The sequence below is a fragment of the Pteropus alecto genome, unplaced genomic scaffold (genome assembly GCF_000325575.1).
Source record: "Pteropus alecto unplaced genomic scaffold, ASM32557v1 scaffold139, whole genome shotgun sequence".
Classification (NCBI taxonomy): Eukaryota; Metazoa; Chordata; class Mammalia; order Chiroptera; family Pteropodidae; genus Pteropus; species Pteropus alecto.
In genome coordinates this window covers 1,975,348-1,984,884 of record NW_006443567.1, presented here as the reverse complement: position 1 = coordinate 1,984,884, position 9,537 = coordinate 1,975,348, and positions in this window count along the sequence as shown.

The window sequence follows — 9,537 nt, the reverse complement described above, 5'->3', positions numbered from 1 at the left end:
GGGGAAATGCAGATCAGAGGGATGAGAGATAAGAGAGAGGACAGGGAGAGTGAAGATGCTATGCTGCTGGCTTTGAAAATTGAGGAAGAGGCCACAAACCAAGGAATGCCTCTAGATGAAAAGGTAAAGAGATGAATTCTTTCCTAGAGCCTGAGGAAGAAATGCAGCCCTGCTGACATCTTGATTTTATGACTGACTTTGGACTTCCAAAACAGGGAGATGATACATTTGTGTTGCTTTGAGCTAGTAAGTTTGTGGTAATTTTTTTGCAGCAGTATTAGGAAATTAATACACATATTTATCCCTATTACCCCTGTTAAGTTTTATAAATAATAAAATAGTTTTAAAGGGAAAAGTTTATATCTTAGTAATGGCACTTTTCCTGCTTTTCGAACGAAGGGCTAGCATTTTCATTTTTTACTAGACTCCACAAATTATGTACCTAACTCTCCTTTTGGGACCTTTACTGGAAACTGTGCAGTAAAGCAGCCTGAAGCTCAGGAGAGTGGTCTGGCCTCAATGTAAAGCTTTGGAAACCATTAGCATGTCAGTTGTAACCTTGAAAACAGATCAGACCACCTAGAAAGAATAAAAAAATGGTGATCCTCTGCTCATCCATTCCATATTACATATACACACAGATTTTTACCTTTTTTTTTTTTACTTTTGGTCATTTTCTGATATATAAATATAGGATAATGTTTTATATATATTTCTCATATACTGCTATTTTTACTTCTCTGAGATAAATTTCTAAGAGTGGAATTTCTGGATCAAAGATATTCATTTCAAAAATAAAATAGTAATTCCCATTTCCAATACCAATTGATGGGGCTACTCTTACTTTAATTTGCATTTCTTTAACTACTAATGAGTACATTCTCGAATGTTTACCAACCATTTGGATTTGTTCCTCTATAAATTGCTTGTTTTTCAATATGCTTTCTCACCCTTTGTCCCTGTCTCTCATTTTATTTTCATTATTTATTTATTTATTTATTTATTTATTTATTTTCATTTTTCATTTTTAAATTACAGTTGACATTCAATAGTATTTTATATTAGTTTCAGGAGTATGGCATAATGGTTAGACATTTATATAATTTACAAAGTGATCCCCCCAATTAGTCTAGTAATGCCTGGCACCATATATAGTTGTTACAATATTATTGACTATATTCCTTATACTGTAATTTACATCTCTATGACTACTTTGTAAATTCCAATTTGCTCTCCTTAATTCATTCACCATTTTTACCTAGCCCTCCTTCCGTCTTCTAACCATCATTTCGTTCTCTATATCTATGAGTTTGTTTTTGTTTGTTCGTATATTTTGTTCCTTAGATTCCTCATATAATTGAGATCATGTTATTTGTCCTTTGCTGTCTGACTTATTTCACTTAACATAATATCCTCTAGGTCCATTCATGTTGCTGCAAATGGTAAGATTTCTTTTCTTTTTCTTTTTTTTACTGAGTAATATCCCATTGTAAATATGTACCCCTTTTTCTTTATCCAGTCATCTACTGCTGGGCCTTTAGGTTGTGTTTCATATCCTGACTAATGTAAATAGCTGCAGTGAAACTAGGGGTGCATATATCTTTTCAAAATAGTGTTTTGGTTTTCCTTGGATAAATATCCAGAAGTGCAATTTCTGGGTCATAAGGTAGTTCTATTTTTAATTTTATGAGGAACCTCCATACTGTTTACCATACTGGCTGCACCAATTTGCAATTCCACCAGGAGTGTACAGGATTCCCTTTTCTCCACATCCTCGCCAAACTCATTTGTTGATTTATTGATGATAACCATTCTGATGAGTATGAGGTGATATCTCATTGTGGTTTTAATTTGCATTTCTCTGATGATTAGTGATGTTGAGCATCTTTTCATATGTCTATTGACCATCTGAATGTCCTCTTTGGAGAAATGCCTATTCAGGTCTTTTGCCCACTTTTTAATTGAATTGTTCGTTTCTTTTCTTTTTTTTTTTTTTGATGTTGAGTTTTATGACTTCATTATAATTTTGAATATTAATCTCTTATTAGATGTATCATAGGCAGATATCTTCTCCCATTCATTAGGTTGTCTTTTCATTTTGTTGATTCTTTTGCTATGCTAAAACTTTTTAGTTTGATGTAGTCCCATTTGTTTATTTTTTCTATTGTTTCCCTTGCCCAAGGAGATACATCAGAAACAATATTACTAAGAGCAGTGTCACAGACTTTACTGCCTGTGTTTTCTTCTAGGCATTTTATGGTTTCAGGTCTTACAGTTAAGTGTTTAATCCATTTGGGATTTATTCTTGTATATGGTGTAAGAAGATAGTCCAGTTTTTCCACCACCATTTATAGAATAGACTGTCTTTCCCCCATTGTATATTCTTGCCTCCTTCGTGATAGATTAAATGACTATATAGATGTGGGTTTATATCTGGGCTCTCTATTCTGTTCCATTGACCTATGTCTCTGTTTATATGCCAGTATCATGCAGTTTTGATTACTGTAGCCTTGTAACATACTTTGATATCAGGTAGTGTGATACCTCCAACTTTGTTCTTTTGCAAGACTGCTGGGCCTTTTTAGAGTTTTTTGTGGTTTCATATAAATTTTACGATTATTTGTTCTAGTTCTGCGAAAAATGCTGTTGGTGTTTTGATAAGGATTACATTGCATATATAGATTGCTTTGGGTAGTATGGACATTTTAACGACGTTAATTCTTCCTATCCATGAGCATGGTATGTGCTTTCTTTTACTTATATCCTCTTCAAATTTTTTCTTCAGTGTCCTATGATTTTCTGCGTACAGATTATTTTATCTCCTTGGTTAAATTTATACCTAGGTATTTTATATTGTTTGATGCAATTGTAATGGGATTGTTTTCTGAAGTTCTATTTCTGATAGTTCCTTATTGTGTATAAAAACACAATATATTTCTGAATATTAATTTGGTATCCCACTACTTTACTGAATTCACTTTTCAGTTCTAACAGGTTTTTGGTGGCATCATTAGGGTTCTTTATATATAGTATCATGTCATCTGCAAATAATGACAATTTTACTTCTTTTCAATTTGGATGATGTTTATTTATTTATTTATTTTTCTTGTCTGCTTGCTGTGGCTAGGAGTTCCAATACTATGTTGAATAAAAGTGGTGAAAGTATGCATCCTTGTGTTATTCTTGATCTTAAGGAAAATGGTTTTAGCTTTTCCTCATTGAGTATGATGCTAGCTTTGGGTTTGTCATATATGGCCTTTATTATGTTGTGGTATGTTCCCTCTATTCACACTTTTGGGGAATTTTTATTATAAATGGATGCTGGATTTTGTCAAATGCTATTTCTGCATCTCTTGATATGATTATATTATTTTGATCCTTTATTTTGTTTAAGTGGTGTATCATGTTAATTGATTTATGATTATTGAACCAATCTTCAATCCCAGGAATAAATCCCATTTGATCATGGTGTATGGTCTTTTTAATGTATTGCTGAATATGGTTTGCTATTTTTTTGTTTTTGTTTTTGTTTTGCATTTATTTTTATCAGGAATATCAGCCTATAATTTTCTTTCTTTCTTTTTTTTTTTGTATTGCCTTTGTCTGGTTTTGGAGTCAGGCTGATGGTAGCCTAGTAAAATGAACTTGGGAGTCTTCCCTCCTCTGAATTTTTTGGAATAGTTTGAGAAGAATAGGTGTTAATTTTTTGGATATTTGGAAAAATTCATCTGTGAAGCCATTTGGTCCAGGACTTTTGTTTGTGGAAAGTTTTTTTTTTTTTTAATTACTTATTAGATTTCTTTAGTTGTAATTGTTCCGTTGAGATTTTGTTTCTTCTTGATTCAGTTTCGCAAAATTGCACATTTCTAGGAATTTCTTTCAGATTGTCCAATTTGTTGGCATATAATTTTTCATAGTATTTTCTTATAATCCTTCGTATTTCTGGAGTGTCAGCTTTCACTTCTTTTTCATTTCTGATTTTATTTGAGTCCTTTTTTTCTATTTTTTGATGAATCTGGTGAATGGTTTATCAATTTTGTTTATCTTTTCAGGGAACCAGCTCTTGGTTTTAGTGATCATTTATAATGACTTTTTTAGACTCTATATTGTTTATTTTCTCTCTGATCTTCATTATTTACTTCCTTCTACTCACTTTGGGTTTTGTTTGCTGTTTTTTTTTTTTGTTTTTTGTTTTTTTTTTCTCATTCTGGTAGGTGTAAGGTTAGATTATTTGGCATTTTTCTTGTTTCTACTGGTAGGCCTGTATTGCTATGAATTTTCCTCTTAAGACTGCTTTCACTGTGCCCCATAGAGTTTGCATTGTTGCGTTTTCATTTTCATTTGTCTCAGGGTATTTTTAAATTTCTTCCTTGATTTCACTGTTAACTATTTAATTATTTAGTAGCATGTATTTAGCCTCCATGTGTTTGTATGTTTTTCTGTTTTATTTTTTTCTTGTTTTCTTTTACTTTTTTTCTTTTTTTTCCTTTGATTTTTAGTTTCACACCATGTGGTTGGAGAAGATGTTTGATATAATTACAAGCTTCTTAAATTTATTGAGACTCGTGGCCTAACATGTAGTCTATCCTGGAAAATGTTCCATGTGCACTTGAAAAGAATGTATATTCTGTTGCCTTGGGTGAAATGCTCTAAAAATATCAGTTAAATCCATCTGGTCTAGTGAGTCATTTAAGGCTGCTATTTCTTTGTTGATTTTCTGCCTGGAAGGTCTAGCCATTGATGTCAGTGGGGTGATAAAGTTTCCTACTATGACTGTATTACTGTTGATCTCTCCTTTTATGTTTCCAACTATTTGCTTTATAAATTTAGGTGCTTCTATTTTGGGTGTGTAAATGTTTACTTGGGTTATGTCCTCTTGTTGGATTTGATCCCTTTATCATTATTTAGTGTCCTTTTTTTTGTCTCTTATTATACCCTTTTAATTAAAGTTTATTTTGTCTGATGTCAGTATTATTACCCCAGCTTTTTATTTTCATTTCCATTTGCATGAAATATCTTTTTCCATCGCTTTACTTTCAGTCTGTGTGTGTCATCATTTTATTTTTTTAAAAAGGATATCTACATCCCGGCCAATATTTCATATTGTCAGTTATTTTAATTTTAGTCATTCTAGTAGGTGTGAAGTAGTATATGATTATAGTTTTAGTTTGCATTTCTCTGATGAGTAATGACATTGAGCACCTTTTCATATGCTCATTGGCCATTCATAAATCTTGTCTTGTTAATGTCTTTTGAAATTCTTTGACTATTTAAAAATTATAGATATTAAGCCTTTCACTCTCATAAATTTTTAAAATATATGTGTATGTAGGTGTATATGCATATTTAACTAGTGTGTCAGTTGTCTTTTAAATTTGTCTAGTATATATTTTGCCATAAAATCTAATTTTTTATTGTAGTTTTATATATATAATTTACCATTTTAAAGCATACAATTTAGTGACATTAAGCACATTTACATTTTTATGCATCAATATTCATTTCCAAAACTTTTTCCTCATCCCAAACTGAAATTCTGTACTGATTAAAAATAATTAAAATTTTAAAATAGTCTAATATGTCAGGGTTTACTTTTCTAGTGTCTGTTCCCATCTTGGTTAAAAAGGTTCCCTGTGTATCCAGATCGTACATGTGATTTCTTAGCTTTTTTGCACCAGTTTTTGTTTTATTTTTGTCTAAATATTTAATATAGCTAGAGTTTAGAATTTATTTTTATACATGGTATGAGGGAGGAAACAAATTCCATTTTTTCCAAGTTGAGTGACAAATATATGTGCCAAGGCTTACATAAAGTGTCTTTTTCCCATTGAATTAAATATCGCTTTCGTCATAAACTATCATAAATATTGGGATGTGTTACTGGGCACTTTTTCCCACTGATCTAGTTGTCTGTTTCTATGACAACATCATATTGTTTAGTTATAGTTTAATGTTTAATAAATCAAATTCCACCTCAACATTCTCCTTCATAATTTTTCTGGATATTCTCAGACATGTATATTACCATGTGGATTTTAATATTAGTTTACTCAATTAAAATCGCAAACCTATTGGGGTTCTAGTAGGTAGTACATTATATTTATATATTATTTTTTAACTTATGATTTCATAAAGTTATCTACTTGTCCAAGAAAATAGTATCTTTATATATTTTCAGATTGAATTTTATGCCTTTTAATACAATTTTTATAGTTTTCTTGATCTAGTTTTTGTCTTCTCATAATTGAGGTTATTTCTGATGTTTATATGCATGTTATTGCCAATTAAATATTTTCTCCCATTTCTATTTGATTTTTTTTTGCTGAACTTAATGTCTATTAGATTCTTCCATGTTTTGTATATAATTTGTTCATTTTGATTGCTGGAAGTTTTCTTGTGTGTTTAATACACTATAATTTATTTATCTATTAACCTGCTTATGTAAGTTTGGCTAACATAAATAAAATTGCAATGAACAACCTTTTAAAAGCTTTTTTGTAAAAGAATATATGTTTACATTACTCTTTGGTGATTACCTAGCTGTGGAATTCCCTCTAGGAGAATGTTTAACTTTATAAGAAATGACCAAACTTTTAAAAAGTATTTTTATGGCCAGCAGATATATGAAAAGATGCTCAACTTTACAAAACATTAGGGAAATATAAGTCAAAACCACAACAGTTGCTACTTCACACCTGTTAGAATGGCTATTTTCAACAAGTCAAGTAATAACAAGTGTTGGAGAGATTCTGGGGAAAAAGGAACCCTCATATACTGCTGGTGGGAATGTAAATTGGTATAGTCACGATGAAAACAAGTATGGAGTTTCCTCAAAAAATTAAGAATAGAATTACCATACGACCTAGCAATCCCTCATCTGGATATCTACTTCCAAAATCTGAAAACATTTATTCGTAAAGATATAGTACCTCTAAGGTCAATTGCAGCATCATTCATGGTGGCCGAGACATGAAAGCAACTGAAGTGTCCTTTGATAGATGATTGGATAAAGATGTGTTACATATGTACAATGAAATATTATTGAGTCATAAGAAAAGATAAAATACTGCCATTTGTGAAACGGATGTATCTTGAGAATATTATGCTAGTGAAACAAGTCAGACAGAAAAAATCGAGAACCATATGATTTCACTCATATGTGGGATTTAAAATTGAAAGTAACAAACAAATAAACAAACAAAGAAAAACTCATAGACATAGATAATAGTGTAGTGGAAAGGAGGGAGGGAGGGGTAAGGTAGAAAAGGGTAAAGGGGGTCAAATATAAGATGACAGAAGGAATTTTGACTTTGGGTGGTGAACATCCAATAAAATATAGAGATGATGTATTCTAGCATTGTATACTTGAAACATACATAATTTTATTAACCTATATCACCCCAATAAATTTGATAAAAAAGAAATATCAATATGAATTCATGGCTATTATTTTTAATAGATACAGAAATATAAATGCATGCGCATATGTGGGTAAAACAAAAGAAAACATAACAAAACAAAAGTGATATATATCCTTTTATGCTCCCACCAGTAATGTAGGATAAGTCCATTTGTCCCACATCCAGGTCAACATTTTATATTGTCAGTCTTTTTAATTTTAAGCATCCTTGTGGGTGCGAAGTGGTATCTCTTTGTGGTTTCAAATTGCATTCCCCTGATGACTAATGCTTTTGAACATCTTTTCATGCAAGTATGGCCATTTGTATGTCTTCCCTGGAAAGTGTCTGTTCAAAATCATTTGCCAATTTTTTTATGTTGAGTTTTTTTTTAATTATTGATTTTTTTGGAGTTCTTTTGTCAGTTCTTTGTCAGTTGTATGTATTGAGAATATTTTCATCCACCTTGGGAGAGTTTATTTTCTTACTTTCTTACCCTGTACTTTGAAGAATAGTTGTTTATAATTTTCAGTGATTTTTCAATTTATCCTTTTTTTTTCTTTCATTCTTTACTACCTTTTGAATTTTTGTTAAGGAATCTTTGTCGACTTCAAAGTTGTAAAGATACACACTCATTTTTTTAAAGAAACTTTATGGATTTAGCTTTTATATTTAGGTCTATGCTCTATCTCAAATTAATTTTTAAAATTAAAGTATAATTTGCACAACATAAATTCACCATTTAAAGTGTACAATTCTGTAGACTTTAGTAAATTCACAAGGTTGTACTACCATCACCGCTATCTAATTTCATCACTATTTTCATAATTCTCAAAAGAAACCCTGTACCTATTAGTAGTCACTTCCCATTTCTCCCTCCCCTCACCGCTGTAAACCATTAATAAACTTTTTGTCGTTATGAATTTGCCTCTTCTGGGCATTTCATATAAATGGAATCCTACAATACCTGAATTTTTTGTGTCTGGATTCTTTTTTTTTAGCATAATGTTTTCAAAATTCACCCATGTTCTAACATATATTAGTACTTAATTCCTTTTTATGGCAGAATAATATTGCATTGTATGAGCATACCACATTTTGTTTATCCATCAGTTAATGGATATTTAGGTTGTTTCCACCTTTTAGCTACTATGAATAATGCTGCTATAAACATTTTTGCATACATTTCTGAAGAAACATATATTTTCCAGTCTCATGGATATATACTGAGGTGTGGAATTACTGAATCATATGATAACTCTATGTTTAACTTCTTTTCTTTGCATTGTCATAGTGCCTTAATCAAATTTTTAAAAATTGTTTTTGCATGAGTTTATTTCTGGGCTCTGTTTTCTGTTCTATTTTTTCTTTTAATTTGTAGATTCTATGCCAGTAGTACACTGTCTTGATTATTATAGTTTTAAAGTAAATATTGAAATCAGGTAGTGTGCATTCTCCCACTTTGTTCTTTATTTTAAGATTGTTTTGGCTATTCTATATCCTTTGCAAAATCCATGTACATTTTAGATTCAGCTTGTCAGTTTCTTCGAAAAGGTCTGCTAGGAGTTTGATTGTGATTAAATTAACTAAGAGCGAGAGAATAAACATCTTAATGACATTGAATCATCCAACTTTTGAATTTGGTATATATCCCCATTTATTTATTCTTGTGTATTTAATATACTACAGTTTGTCTTAGCAATATTATAGTTCTCTTAGCAACACTATTTCTTCCTTAAATGTTTGGTAGAATTGACCAGTGAAACCAAGACACTAACTGGTCTTGAGCCTGGAATATTCTCTGTAGGGAGTTTGCTTTTTTAGAATCAGCTTTGTTGAAATATAATTTATATAAAACTCATCTATTTTAACTGCATCATTCCATTAATTTGACAAATAATGTCCTCTACAAATAGTTTTACTACTTCCTTTCCAATCTCTGGGCCTTTTGTTTCATTTTCTTAGCTAATACCATGGCTAGAACCTACAGTATAATTTTGAATGGAAAAGATGAGAGCAGACATCCTTGCCATTTCCTTGATCTGAGGGGAACGTATTCAGTACTTCATTGTTAGGTATGATATTTACTATAGAATTTTTGTAGAAGCCTTTTATCGGTTTGAAGACGTTTTCTTCTATT